At 43.8% G+C, this 23,594-nt stretch overlaps 1 long non-coding RNA gene and 2 other non-coding genes across 3 annotated transcripts in view; 1 reads left to right on the top strand and 2 right to left on the bottom strand.

The window, feature by feature from the left end:
* The window catches only part of LOC144698290 (uncharacterized), a 493,807-nt gene that overhangs the window by 456,363 nt on the left and 13,850 nt on the right, over window positions 1–23,594 (bottom strand). The gene's annotated exons all lie outside the window — the stretch shown is intronic.
* On the bottom strand, window positions 1,484–1,555 carry trnae-uuc (transfer RNA glutamic acid (anticodon UUC)). The gene has a single exon. It is a non-coding gene; the product is annotated as a tRNA-Glu (tRNA).
* On the top strand, window positions 3,952–4,025 carry trnat-ugu (transfer RNA threonine (anticodon UGU)). The gene has a single exon. It is a non-coding gene; the product is annotated as a tRNA-Thr (tRNA).

The following is a 23,594-nucleotide window of genomic DNA, read 5'->3' as shown; positions in this document are numbered from 1 at the left end:
TGGTTAGGCGATGGAGTCCAAATCCATTGGAGTTTCCTGCTTCTCATTATTCCTGGTTTTATTCTGTGACTACAAAGTTAATTATCGGTTATATTGAATAAAATCCATCAAAACAAGTGGACGTTTTCCTACTTCTGTTCATTCACGAAACCTGCAGTGGAAATGGAGCAAAACTTGGTGTCATGCTTGCTTTCTGGCAGTTTGTCTCTCCTTAGAGACAATCCCTTGCCCTCTGTCAGTCTCGGTGTTTATCCCTGTGCGTGTTCCTCTGTGTGTGTCAATGTGGTTCAGCTCCCGAGGAGGTGAACACATTTTTACCATCACAAACTGTATTCACATTAGTTGTGCAGCTTCAGATGAAAATGTTACAGAGAAAAATATCAGGATGAAAGATGCAAGAGGAGTTTGCAATGTTTGGAAGGAGGTGCAGCTAAGAAGTGGAAGATATGAATGATGTTATTGATGAATGAGAGGAATGTATTGCAACCTTGGGGCTTGTGTAGTTCGATTACATTCTACACTTTGAAATTCAGAACAAGCTGAGGCTCCAGGTGGAAAGCAACAGTTGTCTCCATGTATGTTGGGATATGAGATACATATGTTATGTGTGTCCGGCTAGTTCAACTGGTAGATCAAAGGCTCTAAATCTCAGGGTCGTGAGCTCGCCGCACGATGAGTGCAGCTTCTTTCAAACAAATAACCACCAACCTCTGTTCCTTTGAAACTGGCACAAGACGGATTTTCACCACTCATTCAAAGCACTTCCATGTCACATCTCTTTCTGTTTCACCTCCAGCTCTCTCCGCCCTTCCAGGAGCTGTTTGACCACACACAGTCAGTTAGTGCGAACGTAATACACAACTTGATCGGTTTACAGATAACAGGCTAAAGAGACACCAGGAGATTCCTGATTCTCCCAGGTACTGATTACAGGAATGTGCACAGTGCCGATTAGCCACAGTCACACTCTCCTTCCAGTCTTGTCTACGTTGTTCAGCTTTGAAATTTCTCGTATTTTCGCACTGGATTTCATTGTGAAGAAAGCAGAGTTGTGATAAGCTTATATTGTTCAGCAGATATACTGCAAGAAGTTACATAACAGGCTGATGGTAACAGTGCTCTTTGGTCGCGGTGAGCTCCACTGAAGGATTGGCACCAATAATGTGTCGTTCAATTAGTCTTGTGATTGGTTGATCCATCAGGAGTGATATTTTTGTCAATGCAAACAGTAGGCACCAGAATTTTCCCTTCTCCCACCCATATTTTGCCTGGCACCACCATCCCTCTGGCCAGTGCTTTGCAAACAGCCCTTCTCTTGTCCTTCTTTCACTCCGCTTCTATCTTTGTTCCCGGCCTGTTCTAAGTGTGATATTTCCAGCTCTGAGCCTAAACTTAAACTGATTCTGGTGGAGCTGCTAAATGTTTTCAATCAATAAGTAATTAATACTCATTTTGACAATTCCACAAGATCAATAAAACTGCATTCCCTGACCGGGAATCGAACCAGGACCGCGGCGGTGAAAGCGCCGAATCCTGACCACTAGACCACCAGGGAAACTAGAAAATTTTCGTTTCCGTTTCATTTATTGACGCTGCTTTTATCCATGTTTCCATTTTAAATGCAATGAATTCTTCAGTCAATTACAACAACAGTTTCTGTGAGCTGGGACATGAAATTGACAGTGAGGTGAAATATCCCCACAAGCTGCTCATGTGTAACTGTCAATTCCTTAAACCCACCAACCTGATCACTGCGGCTGTTGTGAAACTGACAAGGGAACACATGGCAGACATTCGTCACTGAAAGTAACTGACACACTTCTCAACACTTTCATGTCGCATCTGTTTCTGCTTCTGCCCCTGCCTCGCCTCCAGCTCCCTCTGCCCGTCCAGCTCCCAGGTCAATTAGCTGTTTGATGCAGACACAGTCAGTTCATGAACCCAAGCTTTCCTTGGAAAGCAGGGACAGAGATTGTGGGACCCAAGGATTTTAGAAAGAAGGGGTTTGCAGATGACATGGTAAAGATAATCTGGGATCTCATCTTCCTGATTCTCCCAGACACTGATGACAGGAATGTGCAGAGTGCCGATTATCCAGAGTCGCAGGCTCCTTCCAGTCTTGTGCACGTAGTTGAGCTTTGAACCCACTCGCAAAAGTGGATTATAAAATGGCAGAATGAGTGTGAAAGAAGTGGTGTTGGGAAATATCAAATTATAGAAAGTTACAGCAGAGGCCATTCGGCCCTGTGTGCTGCTTTCAAAGAACTCCAAAGAAGAGTCACACGGAATTGAAACATTAATTCTTTTTCTCTCTCCAGAAATATTGCCAGACATGCTGAATTTTTCAAGAATTTTCTTTTTTAACTCAGATTTCCCGCATCCACAGTATTTTGCTTTTATCTCTGGGTTTCTAGCCCAGTGACAATGCCAATACGCCATCTCCTGAATGCTCTGATATGATATGGACATGTTTTCCCGAAGGAAGTGCTGTTAGTAGCGGACGAGTGTTGAGGGCGATGGTTCTGACATCCATCGGGGTTTCCTCAATGTTGGTTTGCTGACTGCGGTTCTCATTATTCCCGATGTTGACCAACAGAATTAGTTATCGGGTAAATAGAATCAAACAAAAACTTCCGCGCTTTCTTATTTCCATTCATCTGCAAGGATTTGCGAAATCTGCAGACGGAAATGGAGTAAAACTGAGCGAGTTTGGTGACATCCTATCTTTCTGGATGTTTGTCTCTCCTTAGCCCTCTGTCACTGTCGATGTATTTGTCTGTGAGTGTCCCGCTGTGTGTGTCAATGTGGTTCAGTTCCTCGTTTTTAGCAATCCCCACTTTATTCACCTTACTTGTGTGGCTTCATATTAAAATCGTACAGAGAAAATAAAAACCGGTTTAAAAGGTTCAGGAGGAATTTTCTTTCTGTATTTCTGAGTGGAGACTGTTCAGTTACTAAGTGTCCGTATGTTACAAAGCGGAGGGCGATTGAAATTTTCACTGAGCAACATTTAAACAGACACCGAGTCCGTGTGGTCGAGTGGTTAAGGCAATGGACACATCGAGAGAATGAATTTGTAAATACAAACAGTCCAAAATGATACCCCTCGGACATTAGGAACTGTATTTCTTCTCGAAGCTGTTCCACGTGTGACATTTGCAGCTCTGATGTAAAACTTCAACTCTCACTCCACTGATTCGGGCGGAGCTCTTGTGCGTTTCCGTTTTCAATCAATAAGTAAATCAGGCCTGTTTTAACAGTTTGTACCAGATCAATAAACCTTCATTGCCTGGCCGGGAATCGAGTCCGGGCCACGGCGGTGAAATGGCCGAATCCTTACCTCTAAATCACGAGGAAAGCTGTCTAGAACTCTTGCAACGTGCTTTATCTGGGCCACATTTGCCATTTTTCAGACACTTTCACCAGAGGTGTTTTTAAGGGGTAGCTGCAGTGAAGGATTGGCACCAATATCGTGTCGTTCAACTGGTCTGGTTCCAAATCCTGCTCAGGAATTTAAGAAAAGCTTTGAGTTTGCTCAGTGTCTTGACTTCAAAAGCGAGAATGTAAGAAAGTACATTCCCCCAAGCGTGTAATAAAATGTCGGAATGACTGGGAAATTATGCTGGGAAACATAAAATTATAGACAGTTACAGCAAAGAAAGAGGCCATTCGGCCTGGCGCGCTGCTTTCAAAGAGCAGTTGTGATTGGTTGGTTAGGAGTGATATTTGTGTCAGTGTAAACAGTCGGCAGTAAAATCTCTCACATTACCGCGGCAGACATTCATCACTGAAAGCAATTGAACACTTCAAATTCTGCCGCTTTCATGTCGCATCTTTAACTTCCTGTTCTCCCTTTCAGGCATTTCCAGGTCTATCAAATATCATTCATGCAGAATGTTGTCCTGTTCCTCGTTCAACTAGGAGACTTACTGTGAGCGGTGTAGTGTAGTTGGCTCCATAGCTCAGTGGTTTAGAGCACTGGTCTTGTAAACCAGGGGTCGTGAGTTCAATTCTCACTGGGACCTGTAATTAACTTTTATGAAATTTGGCAACAAGGTAACTTTTGAGCAGAGCACTGTAAATCCAAAATCAAAAAATACCTGGAAAAACTCAGCAGGTCCGACAGCATCTGCGGAGAGGAATATAGTTAATGTTTCGAGTCTGTATGGCTCTTCAACAAAACCTGTATCGGAAAGTCATGTCAGTGGGCAACAAGATGGCAGATGCAATTTAAAGTAGGCAGGTGCGATTATGTTCACTTGGTTATAAAAATGAGAACAACAGAATGCTTTTAAAATGTGAGAAATCTGTAAGTGCTGATGTTCAAAGAAACTTGGCTGTGCTTGTACAAGCAAAGTAGAAAGTTAGCATGCAGGATCAGCATGTTGGCCTTTATTGCAAGGGGATTGGAGAGCAAGAATAAAGAAGGCTTGTTACAGGGTTTTGGTGAGACGGCATCTGGAATCCCGTGTGCTGTTTTCATCTCCACATTTATAAAAAAATAGACTTGCATTGGGGACGGTGCAGGGAAGGTTCACTAAATTGATCTCTGGAATGTGCTGGTTGTCCTAAAATGAAAGGATTTTATTCTCTGGAGTTTAGAAGAATGAAAACTAATCTGATTGAAACCTGTAAAATTCTGAGAGGGCTTGATAGGGTAGACACAGGGATTGTTTCCGCTGGTCAGGGAGTCTAAAACACTGGGGCACAGTCTCAGGGTAAAGGGTCAATAATTTCGGGCTGAGATGAGGAGAAATTACTTCATCCAAAGGGTTGTGAATCTTTGAATTCTCTACCCAGAGGGTTGTGGATGTTCCATCATTGAATACATTTAAGGCCGGGATGGATAGATGTTTGGTCTCTCGGGGGACTAAGGGATATGGGGAACGGGCAGGATAATGGAGTTGAAGCCCAAGATCAGCCATGATCGAATTTAATGATGGGACAAGCTCAATGGGCCGTGTGATCTACTCCTGCTCCTATTTCTTGTGATCATATCTATAATAAAGACAGTAATTCATGCTATAATAAAAACAGAATGTATTATTGGAAGTTCTCAGCGGGTCTGACAACAAATATGAAGGGAGAAACAGAGTGAAGGTTTCGAGTCTAATTTGACACTTTTTCAAACCATAAATTGGCTGCTAGTTATGACATTTTGCACAACATCAAGACAGAATTGAACCCAGGCGGTGAAAGCACCAAGGCTGAACCACTAGAGAGTTAGTTTCCAACTGAAGGTTTAATGGTTTAAGAAATCCTAGGGTCAAGTAGACTCCCTCTCTTCCTGCTTCTACTCATATTACCGACATAATTCTGCTTTGTGCCCTTTGGCTACAAGGAAATGTTGTCCAAACTTTGCCAGCGCTGCTGTTATTCGGTAAATTCTCACACAACTATTGTGTGTCTCCAAATATTGCGTGCAGTTCTGGAATCCGCATCATAGGAAGGGTGTGATTGCACTGGAGAGAGTGCAGAGGAGATTTACCAAGATGTTGCCTGGGCTGGAGAGTTTTAATTATGAGGAGAGATTAGATAGGCAGGGGTTATTTTCCTTGGAGCAGAGGAGATTGAGCGGGGACATGATTGAGGTGTATAAAATTATGAGGGGCATAGATAGAGTAGACAGGAAGGAACATTTCCCCTAGGTGGAGGGATCAATAACAAGGGGGCCTAGATTTAAGAAAAGGGGAAGGAGGTTTAGAGGGGATGTAAGTAAGAATTATTTCACCCAGAGGTTAGTGGAAATCTGGAACTCACTGCCTGAAAGGGTGGTAGAGGCAGAAACCCTCATAACATTCAAAAAGTATTTGAATGTGCACTTGCAATGCCATGGCATAGAAGGCTATGGGCCTAGTGCTGGAAAATGGGATTAGAACAGTTAGGTACTTGTTTGACGGTGCAGATTCGATGGGCTGAAGGTCCTCTTTCTGTGCTGTAGACCTTTATGACTCTATGACTAAATAGATTTATGAATATTCATTTCAAATAACGCGAGAAACTGAAAGAAACAGGTGCATAACATCCAACCTATTACAAAGATTGGGTTCAAAGCAACGAATAGAAATTGACTGTCAAATTGCATATATAGAACTGGAACACACCATCACAACGAATGAATCCATTGTCTATTAAAATGTTGCTCAGAATTTCAATCATCCTCCACTGTGTAACATACAGGCACTGAGTCAATAAGCAGTCTCCACTCAAATAAACACAAAGGGTCAATCTCCTCTTGCAACTTTTCAACCTGTTGTTATTCTCTGTACCATTTACCATGAAGATATAATACGAAAGTGAATAAGGTTTGCGATGGTAAAAAATGTGTTCATTCCTTGGTGAACTGAACCACATTGAGACACACAGACACATGCAGCGTGAGTGATAGTGGGCAAGGTTTTATCTCTAAGGAGAGAAAAAAACTCTCAGAACGCAAGTATGGCACAAATTAGTTCAGTTTTGTATCATTTCTGACTGCAAATTCCGTGAATGCTTATGGGTCAACAGAAATGAAGCAACACGGAAGTGAAGCAGGAAAACCATACGGGAGCGTTTGGAAGGTGCTGATTCCATTTAACCAATAGGTCATTCTGGAGGCAGCAAAACGAAGGAACAGCGAGAAGTCCAGTCAGCAGGACTCTAACCCACGTGGGGAGGCCCCAATGGATTTTAAATCCATCCCTTTAACCACTCAGACACGGCTGCAGGCCTTATACCAGCGTCATTGTTGTTCATGTAAAATCCTGGAATGGTTACAGCAGAGAATGAGAACATTCAGCCCCACCTATTCCCAGTCACCCTGCAATTCCTACAGCCTCCCTTGTTCTACCTACCAAGACGAACCACGTCATATGTCAAATACCCCGAGCCTATTCTAAGGGATTTGATGAAAGGTCTGAAAGACAAACCAACTGAAACTTTGGCAATGGTGGGATTAAAATCCATGACTTAATGGGAACTGGTGCTTAAATCCAGCACCTGAGACCACTCGCATACGCTACTGCTGGCAATATGATAGTAACCATTGCCTTGATTGGTAACGGTACTGAATTAGAACGTAACAAATAGCAAAAGGAATAGACCATTTTGTCTTTCCAGCCCCTCACTGTACCATAAAATCAGACCCAAAAACCACATATAGAGACCATTCAGCCGGGTCAGAGGAACATCGGCCATTCAGCCCTTTGACCCATATCAAGGCTGATCTGGTTGTGGTCTCAATTCCACTTTCCTGTCTGTCTGTCCGTACCCACCCCCACCCTCACCGCCCCCCATAACCCTTGACTCTCTTCTCTACCAAAAATCTGTCTAAATCAGCCTTGAATAAATTCAATGACCCAGCCTCCACTGCTTTCTGGAGAAAATTCCTCAGACTAACGACCCTCTGAAAAAACAAAAAAAAACTCTTCATCTGCGTCTGAAAAGGGAGGCCTCTTACTCTTCTGGAATTAACTCACCTGGCCCCTCTCCCCTACCTTTTCCCTGGACATGTTGCAGTATTTGGTCCAATTCCCTTTTGAATTCCGCTGCTGAATCTGCCATCCCCACATTCTCTATCTAACCCAGCCGCCGGATCCATCCCTCCCAGGTCGCCATGTGGAAATGCATGGTGACCCTGTACTGAAGAACAGATCCCAGACATACTCAGCTACTTGAAAACAGAACAACATGAAGTGACTCTTGTGGAAAATTGAATGAGACAACATTTTAAATCATCAAGATATTGACACACACTCCATAAAGAAACTGGCTTTCAATCAATCAGGATAGAATTAAACACACCAGTACCTATCAGAGGGAGTAAAACTAAAGTGAAGAGGGAAACAGAATCTAGATTCAGAAAATATCCACAAGGTGGATGCAGGTGAACAGAGAGCTAGAGAATCTTTAAAGTCCGTGCATGAACTTCTGTTTGAACCAGATGTATTTACCACATGACAATAATTTAAAATTGTGTGAGATGATCTGCAGGTGGGGAGGATGAATCTCAGTCGATAGTTATCACATTTAGTGGATAAAGTTTTCACATTTCCTCTTGGTGGCAGCTCAAGGGGCTGTGTTGCTGATTATGAACATTCTAGTAGCTTTAGTATGTTATCCAGGGTTTGTCATAAAGAAATTAGGAAAACAAGCTCGTAGCTTAGAAATAGTGAGGTTAGTCAGAAATCAGTTGTGAGAAATTAATAAGGATATTCCCTTCTCAAGGTGGGGAGATCTGTAAGAAATCATTGTCTAATAACCTTATAAAATCTTCAGAAGTGTATTGAATATTGTAGGAATGGCTCTCCCTCCCCGTCTCTCTCTCGCTTAGGAACAAAGATTCCTGGCTTGACAAACATAGGACAACATATCCCAATGCTACCTCATAGGGATGGACTCGAGAGTTAGGGAACAGAATTTGTAGTGGTGACTGAAGACATTGGCTTTGATCTTTCCAATTCTTAAAAGGAGCAAATTTCTGCTCATCCTGTACGGAATGTTGGATAAGCAGTTTGATAATTTAGTGACAGTGGAGGAATGGAGAGGGAAGGTGGTGAGGTTGAGCTGGGTGTTGTTAGTGTCCATGTGAAAACTAACACGGTGCTTTTGGATGATGTCACCTAGTGGCAGCATGTAGATGAGAAATAGGAGGTCTCAAGGATAGATCCTTTTTTTAGGATGGATGATGATGGTGGATTTAAAGGTGAGAGGGACAGTACCAGAATAGAGGGAAAAAAACATGAACAATATCAACCAACATGGAGAAGTTGAATGGTCAGCAGTTCAGTGGGAATAGGGTCACTGGAGCAGAAGGCGAGTCTCATGGACAAGATGAACACTGAAAGATTATGAAGGGAAATAGGAAACTGGAGAAAGATCTGAGTTCAGAGCTCGGACATGGGGGATCTTTGGAGACAGTTGACCCGGTGAACTAGTGGGAGGGAGGGAAGCAGCAGAGGCAACTGATCGGATTGACTCAATCTTAGTGGCAAAGAAGCTCCATGAGCTCCTCACACTTGCTGTTGGAGGTGAGAACAGAACAGGCAGGGTAGAGAGAGAGCACTTCAAAAGGAACTAACTTCTGTAGAGAAATGAAAAAGACTCGACACACTGTGTGTTTGCCACAAAGCTAGTTTATTTGACTTTTATCCAGAATTTTAACCCCGATAACTGGGTTGGAGTTTATTAACATCAGCAGAAACAGACCCCATAGAACATGGTTCAGTCCCAAATGTGATTAACAGCAAAATCCAATTCCTGTAGTTACTTGTCAACTTGAGTTAATATTTCGAGTCCATCTGACTCTTCTGAAGAAGAGTCTATGTGGACTCAAAACGTAAACTTTGTTTTTCTGTTCACAGATGCTGCCAGACCTGCTGAGTCTTTCTACACTTTGTTTTATTTCAGATTTCCAGCATCTGCAGTATTTTATCTTTATACTTGTGTACTGGTTGTTATCTCTGCAGTGTGGATGAACAACCAAATGACTTGCCACACTCGGAGCGTGAGAACAGCCTCTCCCCAGTGTAAATTCACTGGTGTACAGTGAGGGCAGAGGATTGCCTGAAGCCAGGCCCATTATGAGAGCACCTCAACGGTCTTTCGTCAGTCTGAACATGTTAATAAGGCATCAGTTGCCTGGAACATTTCTAGCACTTCCCGCAGTCCGGGCATTTAAAAGGCCTCATCAGTGTGAACTCACTAGTGTGTCTGCAGATGGGATAACTGAGTGAATCCCTTTCCACAGTTGGAGCAGTTGAATGGTCTCTCGTCAGTGTGAACATGTTGATGGGAACCAATGAACATTCTCCACTCTCACAATCCGCTGCTTCCGGCTTCTCTCCGGCACCAACCTCAAGCAAAGAGAGCAGGAGACTCCGAGCATGCGCCATCCACCCGGACAACCCGCGGCAGATAGAGCGTTTTCTGAGGCGCACGGGATTGTGGGTAATCAGGCCGCCATTAGAGACCGCGTCTCAGTTAATCTTTGCCTGAAACTGGGAAAGCAAGGGGAAGGTTCAATTCGCATAGGGATAGAAAATAAGAAAGATCAAGTTGCAACTCCTGCCATTCGGACTAGAGATGATAAGGGACGAAAAGGAGGATTTACACATGGGGGCAAAGGGCATAGCCGAGAGTCGAAATGAATACTTTGCAACTGCCTTTACAATGGAAGAAAATGCTACCAAGAACATGGTGAAAGAGGAGGTGATTCAGATTCAGAAAGGTTTAAAATTGAATTCGATGAGATATTAGATAGGTTATCAATACTTAAATTTGTGACACAAAAACAGAACATTCTGGAAAAACTCAGCCGGTCTAACAGCATCTGTGGAATGAAAAAATAAACAATTAATGTTTCGAGTCCGTATGACTTACTGTTTTGTTCTCCCTCCGCAGATGCTGTTAGACCTACTGAGTTTTTCCAGCATTTTCTGCTTTTGTTTCAGAATTCCAGCATCTGCAGTATTTTGCTTTTACTTTAAAGTTGTGAAATCACCTGAGCCAAAAGAGATGCACCCAAGGATCCTGGGAGAAGCAAGAGTGAAATTTACAGAGGCGGTGGCCATAATATTTAATTGTGCCTTAGACTCAGGTGCCAAAGGGCTCGAAAATTGCAAAAGTTACAACCTTGTTCCAGAATAGGTGTAAGGATAAGCCCAGCAACTGCAGGCCAATTACTTTAACTTCAGTGGTGAGAAACTTCTAGAAACTATAATTTGGACGAAGTTAGCAGTCACATGGACAAATGCAGGTTAATAAAGGAAAAACAACATGGACTTCTTAAGAGAAAATCATGTTTAACTTCCTGGAGTTTTTTGAAGAGGTAACAGAGAGGGTTGATGAGGGCAATGCTCTTGATGTGGTGTACATGGACTTTCAAAATGCATTTGGTACAGGGCTGCACAACAGACTTTTAAGCAAAGTTATAGCTCGTGGAATAAATGGGACAGTAGCCACATGGATACGGAATTGGCTCAGTGGAAGGAAACAGAAAGTAGTTAATGGATGTTTTTTAGGCTGGTGGAAGGTTTGTAATGGCGTTCCCAAGGGGTCAGTGTTGGGACTTGGGCTTTTCCTGATATATATTAATGACCTAAATCTTGATGTAAAGGGAAAAATTTCAAAGTTTGCAGAAGATACAAAAGTGGTTGAAGGAGAAAGGGACCTGGGTGTATATGTCCATAAGCCATTCAATGTGGCAGGAGAGTGGTTGAGAGAGTGATTAATAAAATATACAGTATCCTGGGTTTTATTAATAGGGGCATAGAGTAGAAGAGAAGGAGGTCATGTATAAGTCACTCGCTTGGCCTCAGGTGGTTTATTGCATCCATTTCTGGGCACCACACTTCAGGAAGGATGTGAAGGCATTGGAGAGGGTGCAGAAAAGATTCACAAGCTTGATTCCAGGGAGGAAGGACAGCACATCAGAAGATAAATTGGAAAAATTAGGACAGTTTTCATTAGAGAAAAGGAGGCTGAGAGGATATTTGGCAGAGTTATTCAAAATCAAGTGGGGGCTGCACAGAGTAGATAAGGAAAAGCTGTTCCCACTCATCAAAGGATTGAGAACAGGAGGGCATAGTTTTAAAGTGATCAGTAAAATAATCAACAATGATATGAGAAAAATCCTTTCATGCAGTATCTGGTTAGGGTCTGGAATGCTTTGTGTGGGAGTGTGGTGGAGGCAGGTCCAATTGAAGCATTCAGGCAGGAATTAGGCTGTTATCTGAAAAGGAAGAATATACAGGTTTATGGGGAAAAGGCAGAAGAATAGGACTGGTTGAGTTGCTCATTCAGAGAGCCAGTGCAGACACGATGGGCCAAATGGCCTCCTTCAGCCCCATACCAAATCTATAATGTGGTAGAAGTTATTGGTTCATTCTGACAGAAACAGACCCCAATGAACATGTCCTGGATGTGATTAACAGCAAAATCCAATCACTGCAGTTTTTGACTCGAAAAGAGTTACTCATGAAATCACTGGTGTTTCACCCGGTTAGCTGACCAAGTGTTGGAAGGGATTCACTCAGAGCAGGTGAACAGTCCCTCCCCAGTGTGAACTCGCTGGTGCGTCAGCAGGTAGGATGACTCAGTGAATCCCTTCCCACACTTGGAGCATCTGAACGGCCACTCCCCAGTGTGAACTCACTGGTGTACAGCGAGTTGAAAGGATCACCTAAACCCAGTCCCACAGTGAAAGCACCTAAGTGGTCACTCATCAGTGTGAACCAGTTGATGGGACACCAGTTCCCCAGAACTTTTAAAGCACTTCTTGCAGTCTGTACATTTAAAAGGTCTCTCATCAGTGTGAATTTATTGATGTGTCTTTAGGTGGGATGATTGAGTAAATCTCTTCCCGCACTCGGAGCAGCTGAACAACTTCTCCCCAATGTGAACTCGCTGGTGTCTCACAAGGTTGTTTGAATGGGAGAATCTTTTCCCACACTCATAGCAGCTGAATGACCTCCCCTCAGTGTGAGTTTGTTCAAGTCTCAGCAGGCTGGATAACTGAGTGAATCCCTTCCCACACTCCGTACAGGTGAATAGTCTCTCCCCAGTGTTAATTCGCTTGTGCCTCAGCAGGGTGGATAACTGAGTGAAACCTTTCCCACCTACAGGTGAATGGCCTCTCCCCAGTGTGAGTATGCTGGTGTATGGTGAGTTCAGATAAACGCCTGAAACCAATCCCACAGTGAGAGCACTTGAACGGTCTCTCGTCAGTGTGAACACGCTGGTGTGCCAGCAGGTTGGATCAATCAGTGAATCCTCTCTCACACTCGGAGCAGGAGAATGGCTTTTCCCCAGTGTGAACCCACTGGTGTATCACCAGGCTGGATTACTGAGTGAATCCTTTCCCACAGATGGAGCAAGTGAACGGTCTCTCACTCGTGTGAACTCTCTGGTGCCTCAGCAGGTTGGATGAATTAATCAATCCCTTCCCACACTCTGGGCAGGTGAACAGCCTCTTCCTGGTGTGACTGTCCCGATGAGTTTCCAGCTGAACTGTATAAGTGAATTACTTCCTACAATCTGCATGTTTCCACAGCTTCTCCCCATTTATGTTCTGCATTTATGTTCTGACAGGCCAGATGATTGGCTGAAGCCTCGTCCACACAGAGAACACGTGTACGGTTTCTCCCCACCGTGAACGGTGCTTTTTCCTTCCATGTTCAAAATCCAATGATATTCAGGTTACCACACATTTGGTGAGTCTGTCAGACCCTGATGTGATGTTTTATTTCACTTTCCCAAATTAAAATCCTCCCCTTCTAATACCTCGTGAAATTTATTTAAAACAGAAAAAGGGAGTGAGAGAAAACCCACAAAAACACAAAGGTAGGTTGTGAAATTGAGCTGAATGAATCTGGGAATTTGTGGGGCCGGCACTAGGAAAAAGTGACCATGAAAACTGCAGGATTGTCATAAAAACCCAACTGGTTCACTAATGTTCTTCAGGGAAGGGAACCTGCCACCCGGTCTGGGCCTACACAAGACTCTTGGCTCCATCGGAGCAAATAGAGAGAGAGGTTGGAGAAGCATTGGATAAAACAGAGGGATAAACTCTAAATCTCCATCCCTAGAAGGACCAGGGTAACAGGTGACACCATCACCTCCAAGTTCCCCTCCAAGTCACACACCGTCCTGACTTGTCTGACATCCAGAACTGGATTAACAGAAATTTCCTCCATTTAAATATTGAGAAGACGAAAGCCATTGTCTTCAGTCCTCGCTACAAACTCCACTCCATAGTCACTGGCTCCATCCCTCTATCTTGCTGGGAGTCAGATCAGAACGGACCTGTGGGAGATACTCGGGAGATGAGAAGCGCCAATAAATACAGACCGGGGATTTGAAAGAGGAGCACCTATAAAGACAGACCGAGGATTTGAGTGAGGAACGTCTGTAAATACAGACGGGGGATTTGAGTGAGGAGTGTCTATACATACAGACTGGGGATTTGAGTGTGGAGTGTCTATAAATACAGACCGGGGATTTGAGTGAGGAGCATCTATAAATACAGACTGGGGACTTGAGTGAGGAGTGTCTATAAATACAGACTGGGGATTTGAGTGAGGAGTGTCTATAAACACAGACTGGGGACTTGAGTGAGGAGCGTCTATAAATACAGACCGGGAATTTGAGTGAGGAACGCCTATAAATACAGAGGGGGATTTGAGAGAGGAACGTTTATAAATACAGACTGGGGATTTGAGTGAGGGACGCTTATAAATACAGACCGGGAATTTGATTGAGGAACGTCTATAAATACAGACCGGGGATTTGAGTGAGGAGTGTCTATAAATACAGACGGGGGCTTTGAGTGAGGAGTGTCTATAAATACAGACCAGGAATTTGAGTGAGGAGCGTCTATAAATACAGACCGGAGATTTGAGTGAGGAATGCCTATAAATACAGACGGGGGATTGGAGTGAGGAAAGTCTATAAATACAGACCGGGGATTTGAGTGAGGAACGTCTATAAATACAGACCGGGGATTTGACTGAGGAAAACATATAAATACAGAGTGAGGATTTGAGTGAGGAACGTCTATAAATACCGACGGGGTATTTGAGTGAGGAGTGTCTATAAATACGGACCGGAGATTTGAGTGAGGAACGTCTATAAATACAGGCTGGCGGTTTGAGTGAGGAGTGCCTAAAAATACAGACTGGGGATTTGAGTGAGAAGTATCTATAAATACAGACGGGGGATTTGAGTGAGGAATGCCTATAAATACAGGCTGGGGATTTGAGTGAGGAACGTCTATAAATACAGACCAGGGATTTGAGTGAGGAGCGTCTATAAATACAGACCGGGGATTTGAGTGAGGAATGCCTATAAATACAGACGGGGGATTGGAGTGAGGAAAGTCTATAAATACAGACCGGGGATTTGAGTGAGGAACACATATAAATACAGAGTGAGGATTTGAGTGAGGAACGTCTATAAATACAGACGGGGTATTTGAGTGAGGAGTGTCTATAAATACGGACCAGAGATTTGAGTGAGGAACGTCTATAAATACAGGCTGGGGGTTTGAGTGAGGAGTGCCTATAAATACAGAGTGGGGATTTGAGTGAGGAGCGTCTATAAATACAGACGGGGGATTTGAGTGAGGAATGCCTATAAATACAGGCTGGGGATTTGAGTGGGTCGCACCTGTAAATACAGAACGGGGATTTGAGTGAGGAACGTCTATAAATACAGACCGGGGTTTTGAGTGAAGAGCATCTAGAAATACAGGCTGGGGATTTGAGTGAGGAGTGTCTATAAATACAGATCGGGGATTTGAGTGAGGAGTGCCTATAAATACAGACCGGGGATTTGAATGAGGAGCGTCTATAAATACAGACCGGGGATTTGAGTGAGGAGTGCCTATAAATACAGACCGGGGATTTGAGTGAGGAATGTCCATAAATACAGACCGGGAATTTGAGTGAGGAATGTCTATAAATACAGACCGGGGATTTGAGTGAGGAACGTCTATAAATACAGACTGGGAGTTTGAGTGAGGAGCGCCTATAAATACAGACCGGGGATTTGAGTGAGGAACGCATATAAATACAGACTGAAGATTTGAGTGAGGGACGCCTATAAATACAGACCGGGGATTTGAGTGAGGAGTGTCAATAAATACAGACTGAAGATTTGAGTGAGGAACACCTATAAATACAGACCGGGGATTTGAGTGAGGAGTGTCTATAAATACGGACGGGGGATTTGAGTGAGAAGCGCCTATAAATACAGACCGGGGATTTGAGTGAGTAACGTCTATAAATACAGACTGGGGATTTGAGCAAGGAGCGTCTATGAATACAGACCAGGGATTTGAGTGAGGAACGTGGAAAATACAGACCGGGGATTTGAGTAAGGAGTGTCTATAAATACAGACCAGGGATTTGAGTGAGGAGCGTCTATAATTACCGACCGGGGATTTGAGTGAGGAGTGTCTAAAAAGACAGACTGGGAGTTTGAGTGAGGAACGCCTATAAATACAGACTGGGGGTTTGAGTGAGGAACGCCTATAAATACAGACTGGGGCGTTGAGTGCGGAACACATATAAATACAGAGTGAGGATTTGAGTGAGGAGCGTCTATAAATACAGACCGGGGATTTGAGTGAGGAAAGTCTATAAATATAGACGGGGTATTTGAGTGAGGAGTGTCTATAAATACAGACTGGGAATTTGAGTGAGGAACGTCTATAAATACAGGCTGGGGGTTTGAATGAGGAGCGTCGAGAAATACAGACGGGGGATTTGAGTGAGGAATGCCTATAAATACAGGCTGAGGATTTGAGTGGGTCACACCTGTAAATACAGACCGGGGATTTGAGTGAGGAGCATCTATAAATACAGACCGGGGATTTGAGTGAGGAACGCCTAATAAATACAGACCGGGGTTTTGAGTGAGGAGCATCTATAAATACAGGCTGGGGATTTGAGTGAGGAGTGGCTATAAATACAGACGGGGGATTTGAGTGAGGAGCGTCTATAAATACAGACCGGGGTTTTGAGTGAGGAGCATCTATAAATACAGGCTGGGGATTTGAGTGTGGAGTGTCGATAAATACAGACCGGGGATTTGAGTGAGGAGCATCTATAAATACAGACTGGGGACTTGAGTGAGGAGTGTCTATAAATACAGACTGGGGATTTGAGTGAGGAGTGTCTATAAACACAGACTGGGGACTTGAGTGAGGAGCGTCTATAAATACAGACCGGGGATTTGAGAGAGGAGCACCTATAAATACAGACTGAGGATTTGAGTGAGAAGTGTCTATAAATACAGACGGGGGATTTGAGTGAGGAGTGTCTATAAATACAGACCGGAGATTTGAGTGAGGAACATCTATAAATACAGGCTGGGGGTTTGAGTGAGGAGCGCCTATAAATACAGACCGCGGATTTGAATGAGGGGCGTCTATAAATACAGACCGGGGTTTTGAGTGAGGAGTGTCTATAAATACAGACCTGGAATTTGAGTGAGGAACGTCTATAAATACAGACCGGGGATTTGAGTGAGGAACGCCTATAAATACAGAGGGGGATTTGAGAGAGGAACGTTTATAAATACAGACTGGGGATTTGAGTGAGGGACGCTTATAAATACAGACCGGGAATTTGAGTGAGGAACGTCTATAAATACAGGCTGGGGGTTTGAGTGAGGAGTGCCTATAAATACAGAGTGGGGATTTGAGTGAGGAGCGTCTATAAATACAGACGGGGGATTTGAGTGAGGAATGCCTATAAATACAGGCTGGGGATTTGAGTGGGTCGCACCTGTAAATACAGAACGGGGATTTGAGTGAGGAACGTCTATAAATACAGACCGGGGTTTTGAGTGAAGAGCATCTAGAAATACAGGCTGGGGATTTGAGTGAGGAGTGTCTATAAATACAGATCGGGGATTTGAGTGAGGAGTGCCTATAAATACAGACCGGGGATTTGAATGAGGAGCGTCTATAAATACAGACCGGGGATTTGAGTGAGGAGTGCCTATAAATACAGACCGGGGATTTGAGTGAGGAATGTCCATAAATACAGACCGGGAATTTGAGTGAGGAATGTCTATAAATACAGACCGGGGATTTGAGTGAGGAACGTCTATAAATACAGACTGGGAGTTTGAGTGAGGAGCGCCTATAAATACAGACCGGGGATTTGAGTGAGGAACGCATATAAATACAGACTGAAGATTTGAGTGAGGGACGCCTATAAATACAGACCGGGGATTTGAGTGAGGAGTGTCAATAAATACAGACTGAAGATTTGAGTGAGGAACACCTATAAATACAGACCGGGGATTTGAGTGAGGAGTGTCTATAAATACGGACGGGGGATTTGAGTGAGAAGCGCCTATAAATACAGACCGGGGATTTGAGTGAGTAACGTCTATAAATACAGACTGGGGATTTGAGCAAGGAGCGTCTATGAATACAGACCAGGGATTTGAGTGAGGAACGTGGAAAATACAGACCGGGGATTTGAGTAAGGAGTGTCTATAAATACAGACCAGGGATTTGAGTGAGGAGCGTCTATAATTACCGACCGGGGATTTGAGTGAGGAGTGTCTAAAAAGACAGACTGGGAGTTTGAGTGAGGAACGCCTATAAATACAGACTGGGGGTTTGAGTGAGGAACGCCTATAAATACAGACTGGGGCGTTGAGTGCGGAACACATATAAATACAGAGTGAGGATTTGAGTGAGGAGCGTCTATAAATACAGACCGGGGATTTGAGTGAGGAAAGTCTATAAATATAGACGGGGTATTTGAGTGAGGAGTGTCTATAAATACAGACTGGGAATTTGAGTGAGGAACGTCTATAAATACAGGCTGGGGGTTTGAATGAGGAGCGTCGAGAAATACAGACGGGGGATTTGAGTGAGGAATGCCTATAAATACAGGCTGAGGATTTGAGTGGGTCACACCTGTAAATACAGACCGGGGATTTGAGTGAGGAGCATCTATAAATACAGACCGGGGATTTGAGTGAGGAACGCCTAATAAATACAGACCGGGGTTTTGAGTGAGGAGCATCTATAAATACAGGCTGGGGATTTGAGTGAGGAGTGGCTATAAATACAGACGGGGGATTTGAGTGAGGAGCGTCTATAAATACAGACCGGGGTTTTGAGTGAGGAGCATCTATAAATACAGGCTGGGGATTTGAGTGTGGAGTGTCGATAAATACAGACCGGGGATTTGAGTGAGGAGCATCTATAAATACAGACTGGGGACTTGAGTGAGGAGTGTCTATAAATACAGACTGGGGATTTGAGTGAGGAGTGTCTATAAACACAGACTGGGGACTTGAGTGAGGAGCGTCTATAAATACAGACCGGGGATTTGAGAGAGGAGCACCTATAAATACAGACTGAGGATTTGAGTGAGAAGTGTCTATAAATACAGACGGGGGATTTGAGTGAGGAGTGTCTATAAATACAGACCGGAGATTTGAGTGAGGAACATCTATAAATACAGGCTGGGGGTTTGAGTGAGGAGCGCCTATAAATACAGACCGCGGATTTGAATGAGGGGCGTCTATAAATACAGACCGGGGTTTTGAGTGAGGAGTGTCTATAAATACAGACCTGGAATTTGAGTGAGGAACGTCTATAAATACAGACCGGGGATTTGAGTGAGGAACGCCTATAAATACAGAGGGGGATTTGAGAGAGGAACGTTTATAAATACAGACTGGGGATTTGAGTGAGGGACGCTTATAAATACAGACCGGGAATTTGAGTGAGGAACGTCTATAAATACAGACCGGGGATTTGAGTGAGGAGTGTCTATAAATACAGACGGGGGCTTTGAGTGAGGAACGTCTATAAATACAGAATGGGGATTTGAGTGAGAAGCGCCTATAAATACAGACCGGGGATTTGAGTGAGGAACGTCTATAAATACAGACTGGAGATTTGAGCGAGGAGCGTCTATAAATACAGACCGGGGATTTGAGCAAGGAGCTTCTATTAATACAGACTGGGGATTTGAGTGAGGAGTGTCTATAAATACAGACCAGGTATTTGAGTGAGGAGCGTCTATAAATACAGACCGGAGATTTGAGTGAGGAATGCCTATAAATACAGACGGGGGATTGGAGTGAGGAAAGTCTATAAATACAGACCGGGGATTTGAGTGAGGAACGTCTATAAATACAGACCGGGGATTTGACTGAGGAAAACATATAAATACAGAGTGAGGATTTGAGTGAGGAACGTCTATAAATACCGACGGGGTATTTGAGTGAGGAGTGTCTATAAATACGGACCGGAGATTTGAGTGAGGAACGTCTATAAATACAGGCTGGCGGTTTGAGTGAGGAGTGCCTAAAAATACAGACTGGGGATTTGAGTGAGAAGTGTCTATAAATACAGACGGGGGATTTGAGTGAGGAATGCCTATAAATACAGGCTGGGGATTTGAGTGAGGAACGTCTATAAATACAGGCTGGCGGTTTGAGTGAGGAGTGCCTAAAAATACAGACTGGGGATTTGAGTGAGAAGTGTCTATAAATACAGATCGGGGATTTGAGGGAGGAGTGCCTATAAATACAGACCGGGGATTTGAATGAGGAGCGTCTATAAATACAGACCGGGGATTTGAGTGAGGAGTGCCTATAAATACAGACCGGGGATTTGAGTGAGGAATGTCCATAAATACAGACCGGGAATTTGAGTGAGGAATGTCTATAAATACAGACCGGGGATTTGAGTGAGGAACGTCTATAAATACAGACTGGGAGTTTGAGTGAGGAGCGCCTATAAATACAGACCGGGGATTTGAGTGAGGAACGCATATAAATACAGACTGAAGATTTGAGTGAGGGACGCCTATAAATACAGACCGGGGATTTGAGTGAGGAGTGTCAATAAATACAGACTGAAGATTTGAGTGAGGAACACCTATAAATACAGACCGGGGATTTGAGTGAGGAGTGTCTATAAATACGGACGGGGGATTTGAGTGAGAAGCGCCTATAAATACAGACCGGGGATTTGAGTGAGTAACGTCTATAAATACAGACTGGGGATTTGAGCAAGGAGCGTCTAAGAATACAGACCAGGGATTTGAGTGAGGAACGTGGAAAATACAGACCGGGGATTTGAGTAAGGAGTATCTATAAATACAGACCAGGGATTTGAGTGAGGAGCGTCTATAATTACCGACCGGGGATTTGAGTGAGGAGTGTCTAAAAAGACAGACTGGGAGTTTGAGTGAGGAACGCCTATAAATACAGACTGGGGGTTTGAGTGAGGAACGCCTATAAATACAGACTGGGGCGTTGAGTGCGGAACACATATAAATACAGAGTGAGGATTTGAGTGAGGAGCGTCTATAAATACAGACCGGGGATTTGAGTGAGGAAAGTCTATAAATATAGACGGGGTATTTGAGTGAGGAGTGTCTATAAATACAGACTGGGAATTTGAGTGAGGAACGTCTATAAATACAGGCTGGGGGTTTGAATGAGGAGCGTCGAGAAATACAGACGGGGGATTTGAGTGAGGAATGCCTATAAATACAGGCTGAGGATTTGAGTGGGTCACACCTGTAAATACAGACCGGGGATTTGAGTGAGGAGCATCTATAAATACAGACCGGGGATTTGAGTGAGGAACGCCTAATAAATACAGACCGGGGTTTTGAGTGAGGAGCATCTATAAATACAGGCTGGGGATTTGAGTGAGGAGTGGCTATAAATACAGACGGGGGATTTGAGTGAGGAGCGTCTATAAATACAGACCGGGGTTTTGAGTGAGGAGCATCTATAAATACAGGCTGGGGATTTGAGTGTGGAGTGTCGATAAATACAGACCGGGGATTTGAGTGAGGAGCATCTATAAATACAGACTGGGGACTTGAGTGAGGAGTGTCTATAAATACAGACTGGGGATTTGAGTGAGGAGTGTCTATAAACACAGACTGGGGACTTGAGTGAGGAGCATCTATAAATACAGACCGGGGATTTGAGAGAGGAGCACCTATAAATACAGACTGAGGATTTGAGTGAGAAGTGTCTATAAATACAGACGGGGGATTTGAGTGAGGAGTGTCTATAAATACAGACCGGAGATTTGAGTGAGGAACATCTATAAATACAGGCTGGGGGTTTGAGTGAGGAGCGCCAATAAATACAGACCGCGGATTTGAATGAGGGGCGTCTATAAATACAGACCGGGGTTTTGAGTGAGGAGTGTCTATAAATACAGACCTGGAATTTGAGTGAGGAACGTCTATAAATACAGACCGGGGATTTGAGTGAGGAACGCCTATAAATACAGAGGGGGATTTGAGAGAGGAACGTTTATAAATACAGACTGGGGATTTGAGTGAGGGACGCTTATAAATACAGACCGGGAATTTGAGTGAGGAACGTCTATAAATACAGACCGGGGATTTGAGTGAGGAGTGTCTATAAATACAGACGGGGGCTTTGAGTGAGGAACGTCTATAAATACAGAATGGGGATTTGAGTGAGAAGCGCCTATAAATACAGACCGGGGATTTGAGTGAGGAACGTCTATAAATACAGACTGGAGATTTGAGCGAGGAGCGTCTATAAATACAGACCGGGGATTTGAGCAAGGAGCTTCTATTAATACAGACTGGGGATTTGAGTGAGGAGTGTCTATAAATACAGACCAGGTATTTGAGTGAGGAGCGTCTATAAATACAGACCGGAGATTTGAGTGAGGAATGCCTATAAATACAGACGGGGGATTGGAGTGAGGAAAGTCTATAAATACAGACCGGGGATTTGAGTGAGGAACGTCTATAAATACAGACCGGGGATTTGACTGAGGAAAACATATAAATACAGAGTGAGGATTTGAGTGAGGAACGTCTATAAATACCGACGGGGTATTTGAGTGAGGAGTGTCTATAAATACGGACCGGAGATTTGAGTGAGGAACGTCTATAAATACAGGCTGGCGGTTTGAGTGAGGAGTGCCTAAAAATACAGACTGGGGATTTGAGTGAGAAGTGTCTATAAATACAGACGGGGGATTTGAGTGAGGAATGCCTATAAATACAGGCTGGGGATTTGAGTGAGGAACGTCTATAAATACAGACCAGGGATTTGAGTGAGGAGCGTCTATACATACAGACCGGGGATTTGAGTGAGGAATGCCTATAAATACAGACGGGGGATTTGAGTGAGAAGCGCCTATAAATACAGACCGGGGATTTGAGTGAGGAACGTCTATAAATACAGACTGGAGATTTGAGCGAGGAGCGTCTATAAATACAGACCGGGGATTTGAGCAAGGAGCTTCTATTAATACAGACTGGGGATTTGAGTGAGGAGTGTCTATAAATACAGACCAGGTATTTGAGTGAGGAGCGTCTATAAATACAGACCGGAGATTTGAGTGAGGAATGCCTATAAATACAGACGGGGGATTGGAGTGAGGAAAGTCTATAAATACAGACCGGGGATTTGAGTGAGGAACGTCTATAAATACAGATCGGGGATTTGACTGAGGAAAACATATAAATACAGAGTGAGGATTTGAGTGAGGAACGTCTATAAATACCGACGGGGTATTTGAGTGAGGAGTGTCTATAAATACGGACCGGAGATTTGAGTGAGGAACGTCTATAAATACAGGCTGGCGGTTTGAGTGAGGAGTGCCTAAAAATACAGACTGGGGATTTGAGTGAGAAGTGTCTGTAAATACAGACGGGAGATTTGAGTGAGGAATGCCTATAAATACAGGCTGGGGATTTGAGTGAGGAACGTCTATAAATACAGACCAGGGATTTGAGTGAGGAGCGTCTATAAATACAGACCGGGGATTTGAGTGAGGAATGCCTATAAATACAGACGGGGGATTGGAGTGAGGAAAGTCTATAAATACAGACCGGGGATTTGAGTGAGGAACACATATAAATACAGAGTGAGGATTTGAGTGAGGAACGTCTATAAATACAGACGGGGTATTTGAGTGAGGAGTGTCTATAAATACGGACCAGAGATTTGAGTGAGGAACGTCTATAAATACAGGCTGGGGGTTTGAGTGAGGAGTGCCTATAAATACAGAGTGGGGATTTGAGTGAGGAGCGTCTATAAATACAGACGGGGGATTTGAGTGA

This window comes from Cetorhinus maximus, chromosome 23 (assembly GCF_964194155.1).
Source record: "Cetorhinus maximus chromosome 23, sCetMax3.hap1.1, whole genome shotgun sequence".
Lineage (NCBI taxonomy): Eukaryota > Metazoa > Chordata > Chondrichthyes > Lamniformes > Cetorhinidae > Cetorhinus > Cetorhinus maximus.
This window is presented reverse-complemented; position numbering and strand designations above follow the sequence as displayed.